At 39.7% G+C, this 16770-nt stretch overlaps 1 protein-coding gene across 4 annotated transcripts in view; it reads left to right on the forward strand.

Moving 5' to 3' along the window:
• Positions 1-16770, forward strand: part of DMXL2 (Dmx like 2) — a 159294-nt gene that overhangs the window by 81256 nt on the left and 61268 nt on the right. The gene's annotated exons all lie outside the window — the stretch shown is intronic.

Genomic DNA, 16770 nt, shown 5'->3' on the forward strand with positions numbered 1-16770 from the left:
TTTATCCGTTCTGATACCCTATGTCTTTTGGTTGGCGCATTTAATCCATTTACATTCAGTGTTATTATAGAAAGATACGGGTTTAGAGTCATTGTGATGTCTGTATGTTTTATGCTTATAGTGATGTCTCTGGGACCCTGTCTCACAGGGTCCCCCTTAGGATCTCTTGTAGGGCTGGTTTAGTGGTGACAAATTCCTTCAGTTTTTGTTTGTTTGGGAAGACCTTTATCTCTCCTTCTATTCTAAATGACAGACTTGCTGGATAAAGGATTCTTGGCTGCATATTTTTTCTGTCTAGCACCCTGAAAATCTCATGCCAATTCTTTCTGGCCTGCCAAGTTTCAAAAGAGAGATCAGTCACGAGTCTTATAGGTCTCCCTTTATATGTGAGGGCACGTTTACCCCTTGCTGCTTTCAGAATTTTCTCTTTATCCTTGTATTTTGCCAGTTTCACTATGATATATCGTGCAGAAGATCGATTCAAGTTACGTCTGAAGGGAGTTCTCTGTGCCTCTTGGATTTCAATGCCTTTTTCCTTCCCCAGTTCAGGGAAGTTCTCAGCTATTATTTCTTCAAGTACCCCTTCAGCACCTTTCCCTCTCTCTTCCTCCTCTGAGATACCAATTATGCGTATATTATTTCTTTTTAGTGTATCACTTAATTCTCTAATTTTCCCCTCATACTCCTGGATTTTTTTGTCTCTCTTTTTCTCAGCTTCCTCTTTTTCCATAACTTTATCTTCTAGTTCACCTATTCTCTCCTCTGCCTCTTCAAGCCGAGCTGTGGTGGTTTCCATTTTGTTATGCATTTCGTTTAAAGCGTTTTTCAGCTCCTCGTGACTGTTCCTGAGTCCCTTGATCTCTGTAGCAAGAGATTCTCTGCTGTCCTGTATACTGTTTTCAAGCCCAGCGATTAATTTTATGACTATTATTCTAAATTCACTTTCTGTTATATTATTTAAATCCTTTTTGATCAGCTCATTAGCTGTTGTTATTTCCTGGAGATTCTTCTGAGGGGAGTTCTTCCGCTTGGTCATTTTGGATAGTCCCTGGCGTGGTGAGGACCTGCAGGGCACTTCCCCTGTGCTGTGGTGTATAACTGGAGTTGGTGGGCGGGGCCGCAGTCAGACCTGATGTCTGCCCCCAGCCCACCGCTGGGGCCACAGTCAGACTGGTGTGTGCCTTCTCTTCCCCTCTCCTAGGGGTGGGATTCACTGTGGGGTGGTGTGGCTCGCCTGGGCTACTTGCACCCTGCCAGGCTTGTGATGCTGGGGATCTGGTGTATTAGCTGGGGTGGGTAGGCAAGGTGCTCGGGGGCAGGAGGGGCAGGCTTAGATCGCTTCTCCTTAGGTGATCCACTTCAGGAGGGGCCCTGTGGCAGCGGGAGGGAGTCAGATCCGCTGCCGGAGGTTTGGCTCCGCAGAAGCGCAGAGTTGGGTGTTTGCGCGGAGCGAGCAAGTTCCCTGGCAGGAACCGGTTCCCTTTGGGATTTCGGCTGGGGGGTGGGCGGGGGAAATGGTGCTGGCGAGCGCCTTTGTTCCCCACCAAACTGAGCTCTGTTGTCAGGGGGCTCAGCAGCTCTCCCTCCCTTTGTCCTCCAGCCTTCCCGCTTTCCGAGCAGAGCTTTTAATTTATGACCTCCCAGACGCTAAGTCGCGCTTGCTGTCGGAACACAGTCCGCCCGGCCCCTCCGCTTTTGCAAGCCAGGCTCGGGGGCTCTGCTTGGCCGGCGAGCCGCCCCTCCGCCCCGGCTCCCTCCCGCCAGTCTGTGGAGCGCGCACCGCCTCGCCGCCCTTCCTACCCTCTTCCGTGGGCCTCTCGTCTGCGTTTGGCTCTGGCGACTCTGTTCTGCTAATCCTCTGGCGGTTTTCTGGGTTATTTAGGCAGGTGTAGATGGAATCTAAGTGATCAGCAGGACGTGCGGTGAGCCCAGCGTCCTCCTAAGCCGCCATCTTGCCGCCGGCCTTTATTTTCAATTTTGTGCAAGCTAAATTCTTGAAGTAGAAGACCAGAGACAAAGAAGGAATTAGGAGTTCTTTATTCTCTGAATTTTTGTTAACATTAAAGTATCAGCCTCTGTTAATGAGCTCATCTTTTCCTGTTTTTTTTTTTTGTACTCTGAAAACAGTAATTTATTCAATTACTTACTTTTTTGAATACATTTTTAATTTTGGAATAGTCCTAGATTTACAGAAAAGTTGTACATGTAGTACAAAGTTCTCATATACATCACAACCAGTTTCCCCTATTGTTAACATCTTGTATTACCAGAATATATTTGTCACAACTAAGAAACCATCATTGGTATGATATGATCAGTTAAACTCTAGATTTTTTAAGATTTAACTGATTTTTCTGCTTATGCCCCATTTGTGTTCTAAGATCTCACCCAGAGGGGCACTTGGGTGGCTCAGCTAATTGAGCTTCTAACTTCAGCTCAGGTCATGATCTCGTTGTTAGTGGGTTCAAGCCCTGCACTGGGCTCTGTGCTGACAGCTCAGAGCCTGGAGCCTGCTTCAGATTTTGTGTCTTCCTCTCTCTCTGCCCCTCCCCTGCTTGCATTCTGTTTCTCTCTCACTCTCTGAAAAAAAATAAATAAAACATTCCAAAAAAAATTTTTTTTTTTTTTTAATTTGAGATCTCACCCAGAAAACCACGTTATATTTAGTCATCATGAATCCTTAGACTTTTCTGGTCTGGAATAGTTTCTCAGTTTTCTTCATCTTCCTCAGTATTTCTCATGACTTTGACAGCTTTGAGTACTACTGGTCAGACAATTTGTAGAATTTTCCCTCGATTGGGATTTATTCGTCTGCTACTTTTCTCATGGTTAGAACAGAGTTATGGGTTTTTGGGAAGAGTACCCCAGATATAAAGTATCCTTCTCAACACATTTTAAGAGGGTACATGCTATCAACATGGTAATTAGTGCCTTTCTTCTTTTTTTCTTTTCATTCTTGCTAGAAGTTTGTTAATTTCATTGATATTGTCAAAGAATGAGCTCTTTGTTTCATTGATCTCTTTGTTTTGTTTTCATTTTCATTAATTTCTGCCCTTATTTTTATCATTTTCTTTCCTTATTGCCTTTTTTGGGGGGTGTTCTTTTTCTGGGTTTCATTAAATAGGAGCTTAGAGTTTTGTAACTTTTCTTATTTTCTAACATATGCATTTAGTGCTTTAAATTTTCCTCTCAGCACTGCTTTGGCATTCTGATAAGTAGTATTTTTGTTTTTGTTCATTTCACTATATTTTTAAATTTTCCTTGAGAATTCTTTTTTTTAAGTTTATTTATTTGAGAGAGAGAGAGAGACCAAGTTGGGGCGTGGCAGAGAGAGAGAGAGAGAGAGAGAGAGAGAGAGAGAGAATCCCAAGCATGTTCCACTCTGTCAGTATGAAGCCTGATGTGGGGCTTGAATCCATGAACCATGAGATCATGAGCTGAGGCAAAATCAGGTCACTTAACCAACTGAGCCACTGAGGTGCCCCTCCTTGAGAATTCTTATTTGACCCATGGGTTATTTAAAAGAGTGTTGTTGGGGCGCCTGGGTGGCGCAGTCGGTTAAGCGTCCGACTTCAGCCAGGTCACGATCTCGCGGTCCGTGAGTTCGAGCCCCGCGTCGGGCTCTGGGCTAATGGCTCAGAGCCTGGAGCCTGTTTCCGATTCTGTGTCTCTCTCTCTACCCCTCCCCTGTTCATGCTCTGTCTCTCTCTGTCCCAAAAATAAAAATAAAACGTTGGAAAAAAAAATTAAAAAAAAAAAAATAAAATAAAAAAATAAAAGAGTGTTGTTTAGCTGCCCAATAAATACTAGGAAGAGGTTTTCCTTTTATCATCCTGTTACTGCCTTCTAGTTTGACTCCATGATGGTAGGAGAACACACTATAATTTCAGTCCTTATACATTTATCGTAAAGTTTGTTTTATGGCCAGGACATTGTCTGTCTTAGTATGTATTCCGTGGCACTTGAACATATTCCACTATTGTTAGATGGGGTGTTCTACATATGTCAGTTAGATTTTATTCTCATTAATGTTGGTGTTGAGTTCTTGTAGATCTTTGCTAATTTTCTGTCTAGTTTTATCAATTCTTATGAGAAGGGTGTTGAAATTTCCAACCGTAATGGTGAATTTGTCCATTTCTCCTTTTAGTTCTGTTAGTTTTGTGTTTCACATGTTTTGCAACTCTGTTTTGCATATACATTTAGTCTGAAATCAGGGTGTTGGCAGGGCCATGCTCCTTATGAAGGCTCTAGGGGAAGATCCTTTCTTGTTTCTTCCTAACTTCTGTTTGCTTCTACTGATCTTTGGTGTTCTTAGACTTGAAGCTACAATACTCTAGTCTCTGTCTCTGTCTTCACATGCCCTTCTTCTCTCTGGGTGTTTTGTGTGTACTCTCCTTAGTCTAGTATGACCTTATCTTAAACAGATTAGATCTGCAAACATCCTTTCTCTAAATAAGATGGCATTCTGAGATTCTGTGTAAACATGGATTTTGATGGGATACTATCCAGCCCATTATACTAACCAACATTTTTTCCCTCATAAGTTATATTTACAGTTGCATAGCCAGGAACCTCCAAAGTCTCTTGAGTCATTCTGATTTTCAGAGCCATATATTATGAGGAATTGTGAGATTTTTGCCTTTCTGAATGATAGACTACAGGGCATGCCTTTATTGTTGATCTTAAATTCTTAACATCGTTGCTTCCTGTCGAGTTTCCATTATTTCTGCTGATCTTTTTTGTTTTTTTTGTAAGTCAGAGCAGCAGTTTTCTCAGTTACTTCCTCTACTAATTGTGAGTTGAAATACAGAAAGAAGTTGTCACATGCTGTCCTCTTCCTCAAATGAGATTTTTAGTAGATGGTGAGTAGAGGCTAGTTTTTTTTTTTTTTTTTTTCCTTTAAGAGTCATCTGAAAAGATTTGAATTTTATTCTGGGATTGAGAGATGGATTTAGGGGACACCAAAATTTTTTGGACAGGGAATTAAAGGGGTTAGTTTGCAGGATCGAGTGTAGTTGATAAGGTATTGGAAGTCTATTGAGGTCATCAAAGCCTGTGGTAAAATAAACTTGAGCTAGAGTGGTATTTGGCAGATATTGAGAAAAGGTGAAGTAGGGCTTAGTAGTTGCTTGACTATGGATACTAAAGGAAATGACTCTAAGGTTTCAAGTTTGTGATAGTGGATCCACTAGCTTTGGTAAGATACTTGTGAGGTGTTGATGATGACTTAAGTTTGAGATACATTGAGTGTGAAGTGATTGAGGTTTTAGGTAGCAAAATGTAGTTAAGATAATCGTTTTGCAGGTATTTGGAAATAAATTCCTAGTGTTACATGTCAGATACCAGTGTATATTTGGTATTTATTATTACAAAAACAATACTTGAAATCTTGAGAGCTCTAAAGGCATTAGTAACAATTAATGTCCATAAAAGTGACCCTGAGTCATCAAGAAGGCATTTAAATTGAGAAAACTATTTATGAAGGCAGAGATTTAAAGATTTTATTTTTGAGTAATCTCCACACCCAGTGTGGAGCTCGAACTTCCAACCCTGAGATCAAGAGTCCCACCCTCCACTGACTGAGCTAGCCAGGTGCCCAGAAGGCAGTGATTTAATTAAAGCTAAAAAGAATTTTCCAACCAAAACACTGAAGATAAAGTTGTTCTGGTGCCTGAAAGCATAAACTTTTGAACTTTCTTGCCAAGTGATGCTTGGTCAAGGGAGGTTCGTTCATTCATTCATTCCACAAGTATTTCATGAGTACTTATTAAAGTATTCTATATATTATTCTGTGATTCAGTAATGGGAAGAGAGAAGTGTGGTGTTGAAAGGTAGCTGTTGCTGTTACTAAAAACAAGCCTTTTGTTTACTTACTTAGAGAGTGTGTGTGTGTGTGCACGCACATGCATGCGTGCACATGTGCAGGGCGGGGCAAAGAGTGGGAGAGAGAAAATTGTAAGCAGGTTCTGCGCTGTCATGGGGCTTCAACCGGAAACCTTGAGATCATGACCTGAGCCAAAATCAAGACTCAAGATGCTTAACCGATTGAGCCATGCAGGCACCCTGTCATCTCTACTTTAGAGATGAGGACACTGGTGTACAGAGAAATGTAATGACTTGTGCCAGTTCAATTAGCTAGTAGTTGTAGAGCCAGGATTTGAGCCCAGGCAGCTGGGCTCTAGAGACCAACCTCTTTATTATTATTTATTATTATTTTTAAAGTTTATTTATTTTTGAGAGAGAGAGAGAGAAAGAAAACGGGCAGGGAGAGGCAGAGAGACAGAAGGAGACACAGAATCCGAAGCCGGTACAGGCTCTGAGCTGTCTGCACAGAGCCTGACATGGGGCTTGAACTTTGAATGGCGAGATCATGATCTGAGCTGAAGTTGGATGCTTAACTGACTGAGCCACTCAGGCACCCCTAGAGACCAAGCTCTTAACCACTATGCTGTGCTGCCTCTAAAAAGCCATTTGCTTCTACATGTTTGTCAAGTTGTACCCATTGTTTTAATTCTGTAATTTAAACATATAAATTGATGATACATGAGTATAAAAATTTTGATTTTTTTAATAAAGAAATGTTTTGGAAGTATATTGAAAAATAATTTCTGTTAATTAGGTATGGTGAGACAACTATAAAAGAATCTAGGGGGAATTGTAAAACCAAAAAACTGCACTCATTTCTTTGTAGGTATCTTTCAGTTGTTACTTCAGTTTATAAAGAACTGAAAAAGACATAGCCACGGCCTTACAGGAGGGGTTATGCAAGAAAGACGAAAGACATTTAATTCCTATTAGCAGACGCATGTACTTAAAGGCCCTCACTCTGCACCAAAATACCAGTTAGTTCATGTGCATTTATGTTTTGAATAAAACAAAATATTGAAGGTATATATGTATCATTTAAAAATGATTCTCTGGGTTAAGCAACCTTGTTGAGTAATTAGTCATCTCTCTCTCAATTGTATGGGATAAGAAGGCTTATCCTGTGCATGGAAGGAACACTTAATTCAGATGGTGGTGGTTAGGAAGAGTTTCTAGTGGAGAGGACACCTGACATGAGACTTACTGAAGGTATGAATTGAAAGTGAAGGAGGAATGACCCAGCAATAGCACTGCTAGGAATTTACCCAAGGGATACAGGAGTGCTGTTGCATAGGGGCACATGTACCCCAATGTTTATAGCAGCACTCTCAACAATAACCAAATTATGAAAAGAGCCTAAATGTCCATCAACTGATGAATGGATAAAGAAATTGTGGTTTATATATACAATGGAATACTACTTGGCAGTGAGAAAGAATGAAATATGGTCTTTTTAGCAACGTGGATGGAACTGGAGAGTGTTATACTAAGTGAAATAAGTCATATAGAGAAAGACAGATACCATATGTTTTCACTCTTATGTGGATCCTGAGAAACTTAACAGAAGACCATGGGGGAGGGGAAGGGGAAAAAAAAGGGAGGAAGGCAAACCATAAGAGACTCTTAAAAACTGAGAACAGTCTGAGGGTTGATGGGGGGTGGGAGGGAGGGGAAAGTGGGTGATGGGCATTGAGGAGGGCACCTGTTGGGATGAGCACTGGGTGTTGTATGGAAACCAGTTTGACAATAAATTTCATATTAAAAAAAAAGTCAAGGAGGAAAAGAATATTCTAGGTGGAAGGAACAGCCATTAAGAAGAAACAGGTATAATAAGTATAAGAAAATAGAAGAAGTATAAGAAAGTGCATGATAAACTATAAGTATTTTATTATGCCATGCCTATTACAGCCATAGCATTGAATGTAAATGGCTGTCGGAAGTAGATGAGATTGGATAGGAAGGTACAGGCTAGATTGTGGAAAAAATATATTTATTTATGATTACACCCTGCTTTCTTTTTCCTCCCTCCCATTTAATTTACCATATTTACCATTTTTTTTTTTTAAATTTTTTTTTTCAACGTTTATTTATTTTTGGGACAGAGAGAGACAGAGCATGAACGGGGGAGGGGCAGAGAGAGGGAGACACAGAATCGGAAACAGGCTCCAGGCTCTGAGCCATCAGCCCAGAGCCTGACGCGGGGCTCGAACTCCCGGACCGCGAGATCGTGACCTGGCTGAAGTCGGACGCTCAACCGACTGCGCCACCCAGGCGCCCCTACCATATTTACCATTTTTAAGTGTATAGTTCCATAGTGTTAAGTATATTCATTGTTGTTCAACAGATACTAGAACTGTTCTACAACTCTAGAACTTTGAAGTGTTTTTTCTTCAGCTTTATTGAGGTATAATTGACAAATAAAATTGTACATTGTGATGATTTGATAGAAGTTTGTCTTACAATACTGATACACAGTATTCATTAAACTTTAATTCTTTTTCCCCTCTTCTCCCACCAGCCTTTGGTAACCACCTTTCTACTTTCTGTTTCTGTGATGTTCACTACTTTAGGCACTTCATATGAATGGTATAATACAGTATTTGTCCTTTTGTGATTGGCTTATTTTGCTTGGTATAATGTCCCCTAGGTTTATCCACATTGTAGCAAGTGACAAGATCTTTTTTTTTTTTTTTATTTATTTATTTAAAAAAAAATTTTTTTTTTCAACGTTTATTTATTTTTGGGACAGAGAGAGACAGAGCATGAATGGGGGAGGGGCAGAGAGAGAGGGAGACACAGAATCCGAAACAGGCTCCAGGCTCTGAGCCATCAGCCCTGAGCCTGACGCGGGGCTCGAACTCACAGACCGCGAGATCGTGACCTGGCTGAAGTCGGACGCTTAACCGACTGCACCACCCAGGCACCCCTGACAAGATCTTTTTAAAGGCTGCATAATATTCCATTGTATGTATATACCACAGTTTCTTTATTCTTTCACCCGTCATGGACATCTGGATTGCTTCTGTCTCTTTGACTCTTGTGAATAACACTGTGATGAACATAGATATGCAAATATCTCTTCGTGATTCTGCTTTGAATTTTGGGGGGTATATGCCCAGAACTAGGATTGCTGGATCAGTCAGTAATTCTGTTTTTAATTTTATGAGAACCTCCCTACTGTTTTACATAGTGGTACACCATTTTACATTCCCATAAGCAGTGCACAGGGTTCCAACTTCTCTGCATCCACTCCCACACTTATTTTCTATTCTTTTGATAGTGGCTGTTCTGATGGGTATGAGGTGATATCTCATTGTGGTTTTGATTTGCATTTCCCTGATGATTAATGATGTTGAGTACCTTTTCTTGTGCTTATTGGCCACTTGTATATCTTTGGATAAGGTCTGTTCAGATCTTTTGCCTATTTTGGCTTTTTTGTTGTTGTTGAGTTGTAGAAGTTCTTATGTGTCCTGGATGTTAACCCTTTATCAGATGTAAGATTTCTACTTAATTCTTTGATTCTGTAGGTTGCCTTTTTACTCTGTTGATTGTTTCCCTTGACAGGCAGAAGTTTTTAAGTGTGTTTTTTATTTTGTTCCCTGTGCTTTTGATGTCATATCCAAGAAATTATTGACAGAACCAATATTCTTTCCCCATGTTATCATGAATTTTAGGATTTTTTTTTCAATTTCTACAAAATATGTCAGGAATTCCATTGAATATGTTGACTGGTAGTATGGACATTTCAACAATATTAAGTCTTATAATCCACAGCATGAGATATCTTTCCATTTATTTATATCTTTTATTATTTTTCTTAGGAATGGTCTGTAGTTTTCAGTGTATAAGTTTTTCTTAAGTTTATTTATTTTGAGAGAGCATGAGTGGGGGCGGGGCAGAGAGAGAGAGGGAGAGAGAATCCCAAGCAGACTCTGTGCTATCAGTGCAGAGCTCAATGTGGGGCTTGAACTCCTGAACCATGAGATCATGACCTGAGCTGAAATTGAGAGTCAGACATTCAACTGACTGAGCCACCCAGGTGCTCCTTCAGTGTATAAGTCTTTCATCTCTTTTTTTCAGTTTCTTCTTAATTTTTTTTTATCCTTTTTATCCTTTTTGATGCTCTACTAAATGAGATTGTTAATTCCCTTTTTGGATTTGTCATTGTTAATGTATAGAAACAGACTTGATTTTTTGAATAAAAAAACTTTGCTGAATTCAGTTCTAACAGTTCTTTTGTAGAATTTTTAAGGTTTTCTACAGATCATGTCATCTGCAAACAGATAATTTTATGTCTTTTCTAATTTTTCTGCTTTTTATTTTTTATTTTTTGTCTAATTGTTCTGGCTAGAACTTCCAGTCTGTGTTGAGTAGTAGTGGTGAAAGTGGGCATTCTTGCTTTGTTCCTGATTTTAGAGAAAAAACTCTCAGTCTCTTCCCATTGAGTATGACCTTATCTTTGGGCTTTTCATATATGTCTTTTATTATATGTAGGTAGTTTCTTTCTGTTCATAGTTTGTTGAATGTTTTTTTCATGAAAGCATGTTGAATTTTTTCACTGTTAAGTCTGTGTCTCTGTGGGGGGAAGGTGGTCTAAGACTTCCTATTCCACTGTTTGCTGATGTTACCTTCCCATTATGCCCTGCTTTCTTACAGTCTGTTCTCAACAGAGAAGTCAGAATGGTATTTAAAAATTTTTTTTTTCCAACGTTTATTTATTTTTGGGACAGAGAGAGACAGAGCATGAATGGGGTAGGGGCAGAAAGAGAGGGAGACACAGAATCGGAAACAGGCTCCAGGCTCTGAGCCATCAGCCCAGAGCCTGACACGGGGCTTGAACTCACGGACCGCGAGATCGTGACCTGGCTGAAGTCAGACGCTTAACCGACTGCGCCACCCAGGCGCCCCCAGAATGGTATTTTTAAAGTGTAATTTGGATCATGTCACTCTTTTAAGCCAGTGTCTACAGTGATCTGTAATACTGTACAGTGTCTGCCTCTTACCTCTTATCCTGCCTTCCTTCATTTCTCTGATACTGTGTTTTTCTACTTTTCCTCTACTTCATGTTGGCTTCAGCCACACCAGTCTCTTTACTGGTCCTGGAACATGGCCAACACTCTCTCATCTAAGTGTCTTTTACTTACTGTTCTCCTTGCCTGGAATATTCTTCACTCAGATAACACATGGTTGTGTTCTTGCCTCCTTTAGGTCTTTACTCAAGGGAGGCCTTCCTGACCACCCCTGTCCACTACTTCCTGTCCAATTTACCACTTTATTTTCCCTTTGGCACTTAGTACTATTTCACAGTTTGTGTACTTTCGTATTTGTGTGCTGTTTGTCTTCTTTTGAATGTAAGATAAGGCAGTGCTGTATTCCCAGTGCCTGATTATCTGATAAGCACTCTTTAGATACTTGTTGAGTTGATGAATGAGTTAATGAATATCACACTGAAGAGTTTTATTACCTTGTGAAGACAATGAGAAGCTGTTCTACCAATGTGTACTTCGTCAGTGCAGTATATGATACAGGTTTTCTCCATCCTCTTTTTCTTTCTTCTATCAAAATCTTCACTATTTTGAACTGGTATCTAGTTATTTTGATTTGTGCACTTTTTATTATTGCAGAAATTGAATGGTTTTCTTATTTTTACTGGCTGTTGTGTTTTGTTTTGAATTGCTTGTTCATGTTTTTTGTGGGATCATAGTATTTAAATTGAGAAGGAAGACCATACTAAGTCGGAGAAGCTACACAAAGATCTTTCTTTTGCATTTTATGGAGAAGAACACATTGGTAAGGGTTGCAGTTTTTCAGGGAGAGACAATCAGTACCACTTTGTTTTAGTCTCTATGTCATTCACTCAGAGCCTAGGTGGGAAACAGATGACACACAAAGGTTTAACTGAGGAGAGTTTAATGAAAGAACTCCTTACAGAGCTGAGCACATGGTGATAATAAAGCACTCAGAGTCTGGTAACAGGATGAAGCCATTATTATCCTGTGGTAGTAAAGATGTTCCCAAAGATGTTCACATGCTAATCCCCAGAACCTGCAAATATGTTACCTCACATGGCCAAAGAGACTTTGCAGATGTAAATAAATTAAGGACCTTGAAATGTGGAAATTATCCTGGATTATTTTGGTAGGCCCAGTCTCATGAGTCCTTGAAAGCACGAGAACCTTTCTTGGCTGTGGTCAAAGAGAGATGTGACAAAAGAAGAATGGTCGGAGAGTGATATTACTGGTTTTGGGGAAGGAGACAGGGAGCCATGAGCCAAAGAATAGGGATAACCTCTAGAAGTTGGAAAAGGCAAGGAAATCAAACTCTCCCCTAGAGCTTCCAGAAAGGAATGCAGCCCTGCTGGCAAGTTGATGTTCAACGAGACCCCTGTCAGACTTCTGGCCTACAGAACTGTAAGATATTACAGTTGTGTTGCTTTAAGCTATGAAGTGTGTGGTAATTTTTTGCAGTGGCAATAGAAAAATGTATCTTTATGCCTGAAGGGATAAGAAGAGCAATAACAGTGTACCAAAGCCTGGTGAGAGCTAACGCCGTGGAAAAGGACCTGCCTGTTGGGAGAGGTGGCCACACAGGAACACAGCTACTGCCAGAACTGTGGGGGAGCAAGGGGGATAAATGCCCCAACTTCTCTTTCTCTTTTCTCTGCAGTCTCTGACCGGTCCCTCCTATTGACCGAATTCAGCCTGAAGCTGAAGCGGGGTTGGGAACTAGGTGATACGGTCCTGAAGTCAACCCTTGGAGCACAGAATAAGGCAGACAAGGGTGGAGAATACACCAAGGTTTAGATGCAGATAAAGAATAGCCAGCAAAGATGCCCTTTAGCATCTATTGGTATTCTTTATTTAGATGAAGAAACTTTTATCTCCAGCACCGGGGAGACACAAATTCTGATTTGGCATTGTATCATTGTGTAATGATGCAATGTGTAATGATGTAATGTACTTGCAGTCCTACTTGGGACCTGAATTGATGTTGTCCTACTATCAGTCCTCATCACAGCAGAGAAATCAGGGAAAAAGAAACAACACGAAGGAAAGCTGTCATAACCCCTGCTTCCATAGATAGTCACAGAGCCTAAATTTGAGAATCGCAGTCTCCTCACACCACCAAATTCCACGTTCCCTTACACTTTTGTCAGCACCTTGGGTGTTTGCCTTTTTTTTTTTTCTTTTTAAACCTGGTGGAGTGGCCCAAATGTTAGCGTTCTCATTTTCATTGAGTAGATACCAGTGGAATTACTAGATCATGTGGTTTTAGTGCTGTATTTTAACGCGAAAAAAATCAATGATGAACAGAATGACAAAATTTTTAAATAAAGACAAATCCTACGGTACCATGATGAGCCTCGTTGGAGCCTGGGGCAAAAGGAAGAATGTGCACTCTATAAACGTTTCTGTAATTTTTCAATGGTTAATTTTTTCCCAGAACATTAAAGTAGTTGAAAAGTATTGAAAGTTGGAAGTAAGTATAGTGAAATTCACAATATTATTTTAAGTTTAAATATTTTATTTATGCCCCAAACAATTTATTATACTCTTACCTTTCTGGCTTTAACAAAGCAAACACTTCAATAATCTGATCAAAATTTACTTCTTTGCTAATCCAGTTTTCAACTGAGATTTGTCAGATATAATAAGAGAAAGTAACTTTGAAAGTATGCTTGATGAGTGTAAATGAGAGGTATGAATATAGTTCCTGAACCTGAAAATGAATTTTAAAAAAGGGACAAACTAGAAATGTATGAGGGGCACCTAGATGGCTCAGTCAGTTAAGTGACTCTTGATTTCAACTCAGGTCATGATCTTGTGGTTTGTGAATTTGATCCCCACATACAGCTCCATTCTGAGTGGGGAACCTACTTAGGATTCTCTCTTTCCCTCCCATGCTCATTCTGTCTGTCTCTCTCTTTCAAAATAAACTTTAAAAAAAATGTATGAGTTAACAGATGTGTTATTATTATTGGAAAAAGAGCCTATCAAGTAAAAATTAAGGAGATTGTGGGATTCTTTCTTAGTTTCTGACTGCTGATACAACAAATAACTACCATCAAATCGGTGGTTTTAAAACAATACTTTTATTATCTTACAGTTTTGGAGGTCAGACATCCTAAAACCCAGGTGTTGGCAGGGCCATATTCCCTCTGGAGGTTCTAGAGGAGAATCCTTTTTCTTGCTCTTTCCAGCTTCTAGAGGCCCCTGCATCTCCTGGCTCATGGCTCCTTCCTCCTTTTTAAAGTTAGGAGTGTAGCATCTTCAAATCTCTCTTTCTCTGGCCTTTGCTGCTTCTGTCACATCTTTCTCTGAATCTGACCACACTTCCTCCCTCTCATAAGGACCATTATGGTTATAGTGGGCCCTTCTACCTCTAATTCAAGATCATGTCCTCATCTCCAGATCCTCAATTTAATGACACCTACAAAATCTCTTTTGTCATGTAAAGTAACATATTCATGCGTTCTGGGAATTAAGATGTGGACATTTTGGGGGGCCATTATTTTGACTACCACAGTACAAATTAGTGCAAATACTAATTTCACGTTCAAAATGGAGGTATGAAAATTAACTGAAGTGCTTTAGATCTTGAAGTTTTAACTGGAGAAAAGTTACATTATATAGATAATCTTGTTTACAAAATGCTTGGCTCATACATGTTTTGATAGTTTAAGACTTAGGGAAATTTTGTCTGAAATAGTTTTAAGTGTCATGCAGTGTCCATAATTTATAATATAAAATCAACATTGTTGATTGGATCTTCTAAAACTGACTCACAAATTTTGCTTAGTGCAGTCTTACATTTGGAAATGTACTTGAGAACTTAAAGAAAATAATACTGGTCACAAAGTTGTCCTGCAAAAGAAGTTTCAGTAAGTTGAAGTTAATTAAAAATCATTGAAGATTGTCTCTTGGTCAAGAGACTATCAAATAAGTTGTCTGTTTTGAAAACAAGATAAGCAAAAAGTAGATTTAAAAAAAATTGATAAGTTTGCTGCCATTAAAGCCAGGAAAATAAAATAATATTCTTTTGGGATAAATAAATTTAAATTTAAAATAATGTGAATTTTAATGTACCTACTTTTCAGTAGTTTTCAACCACCTTAATGTTCTAGAAAAAAATTAACCATTTAAAAAATACATAAAAACATGTGTGTGAAGTTTTGCTTTTATCTCAGGCTCTAATATGGCTCATCAAGACACTTTTTTTTTTTTTTTAAGTAATCTCTACACCTAATATGGGGCATGAACTCATGACCCCAAGATCAAGAGATGGTTGCACGCTTTTCTGACTGAGCCAGTCAGACACCTCATGACACTTTTGAATGCTATATTTAAAATTTTGATATTTGATTCATTTTGAATTTTTTTGCATTGATTTTGATTTAAAAATCATTTAAGATATTATTTATCTTGATTATTGAGTTTTTGGCACCCCCTCTTAAATTTTGTATCCAGGGTGAGTGTTTTCACTCACTTTATCCTAATTCTGGTTCTATCTTCTGCGTAAAATGGGTTTCTTTGTTGGAGGTGGGGTAGGATCCTGTAGTGTTAAATAAGGCATTTGTTAAGGCCATTAGTTATAGTGCCAGGAGAAGAGTTGTTTGCAGGCAAGGCAAATCCTTAGCTGGAATGGGTATCCCTACCAGGGGATTACAGCCTTGGCTGCATGTCAGAAGCACCTGAGGAGCTTATAAAATGCCTGATGCTCAGATTGTACCCTAGACCAATACATCAATCTGTGTGCGTGGGACCTAAGTATCAATGGTTGTTAAAGTTCCTCAGGTGATTCAGTGTGCAGCCAAGGCTGAGAACTGTTGGTTTACATCAGTATTTATTAAACTTCAGCATGTACACAAATCATCTAGAGATTGTACATGAGATTAAAATGCAGATATATTCACTTCAGAGCCTGAGAGTTGCATTTATAAAAAGCTTCTGGATGCTGCTATCGTTGCTGGTCCGTTGACCACACTTGAGTAGCAAAGATTCATGGTATATTAGAGATATTCCCGTGTTTTAACCTCACCACCTGTAGGCATCTAGATTTCAGTGAACAAACCCAGCCGACTGTTAACACCACTTGCAGGTGTCTGAGCTAACACTTTAAATACTGAATCTTGGGTGAAGGTACTTGTAACAATAAATTCAGCCCTACTCAACTACCACGTATCTTGTCCTCCTTGGTCTAATAACCCTAGAATCTGTTCCCATACATGGTTTCTGGAATCCTGCTGACAAGAAAGATCCTACAGCTCCAGAGTATGTGCTGTTTTCCCAGAGCCAATCTTGTATAAATGCCCCTAGGCTAAGCTGGGATCTAACCCCTCTTCGTGGCCTGGAGGTGGTAAGAAGTAATAGAGGTGATTGATACTAAGGAGATTGGGCAGTTCCTTGTGAGGCAACTGCTTCAGGTGAAGTTACTGAAAGGTTTTTCTGCAAGAGAAGCCTGATTGGAAGAAGGGAAAAGGGACTGTTTTTTTTCAGCACAAGGGTTTTGGAGTTTGGGGGTCCAAAGTTAGGCTTCCTGTGTTAGTTCGAACATCCTCATCTCAAGGCAGAGTCTCACTTCTCAGCCGTTGCCCTTACCTTCTAACTGGCAGAATTGTACTTTTATTTTTTTAAGTTTTTAAAAATTTATTTATTTTGAGAGAACAAGCAGGGGAGGGGCAGAAAGGGGGGGGGATGGAGGATCAGAGGCAGGTTCCGTGCTGATAGCAGAGAGCCTGTTGTGGGGCTCGAACTCACAAACTGAGATCATGATCTGAGCCAAAGTTGGACACTGAACCGACTGAGCCATTCAGGTGCTCCTAATTTTTAAAAATATTTATTTATTTATTTCGAGAGAGAGACTGAGAGAGAGCAGGGGAGGAGCAGAGAGAGAGAGAGGGAGAGG

Source organism: Prionailurus viverrinus, chromosome B3 (assembly GCF_022837055.1).
Source record: "Prionailurus viverrinus isolate Anna chromosome B3, UM_Priviv_1.0, whole genome shotgun sequence".
NCBI classification, from domain to species: Eukaryota; Metazoa; Chordata; class Mammalia; order Carnivora; family Felidae; genus Prionailurus; species Prionailurus viverrinus.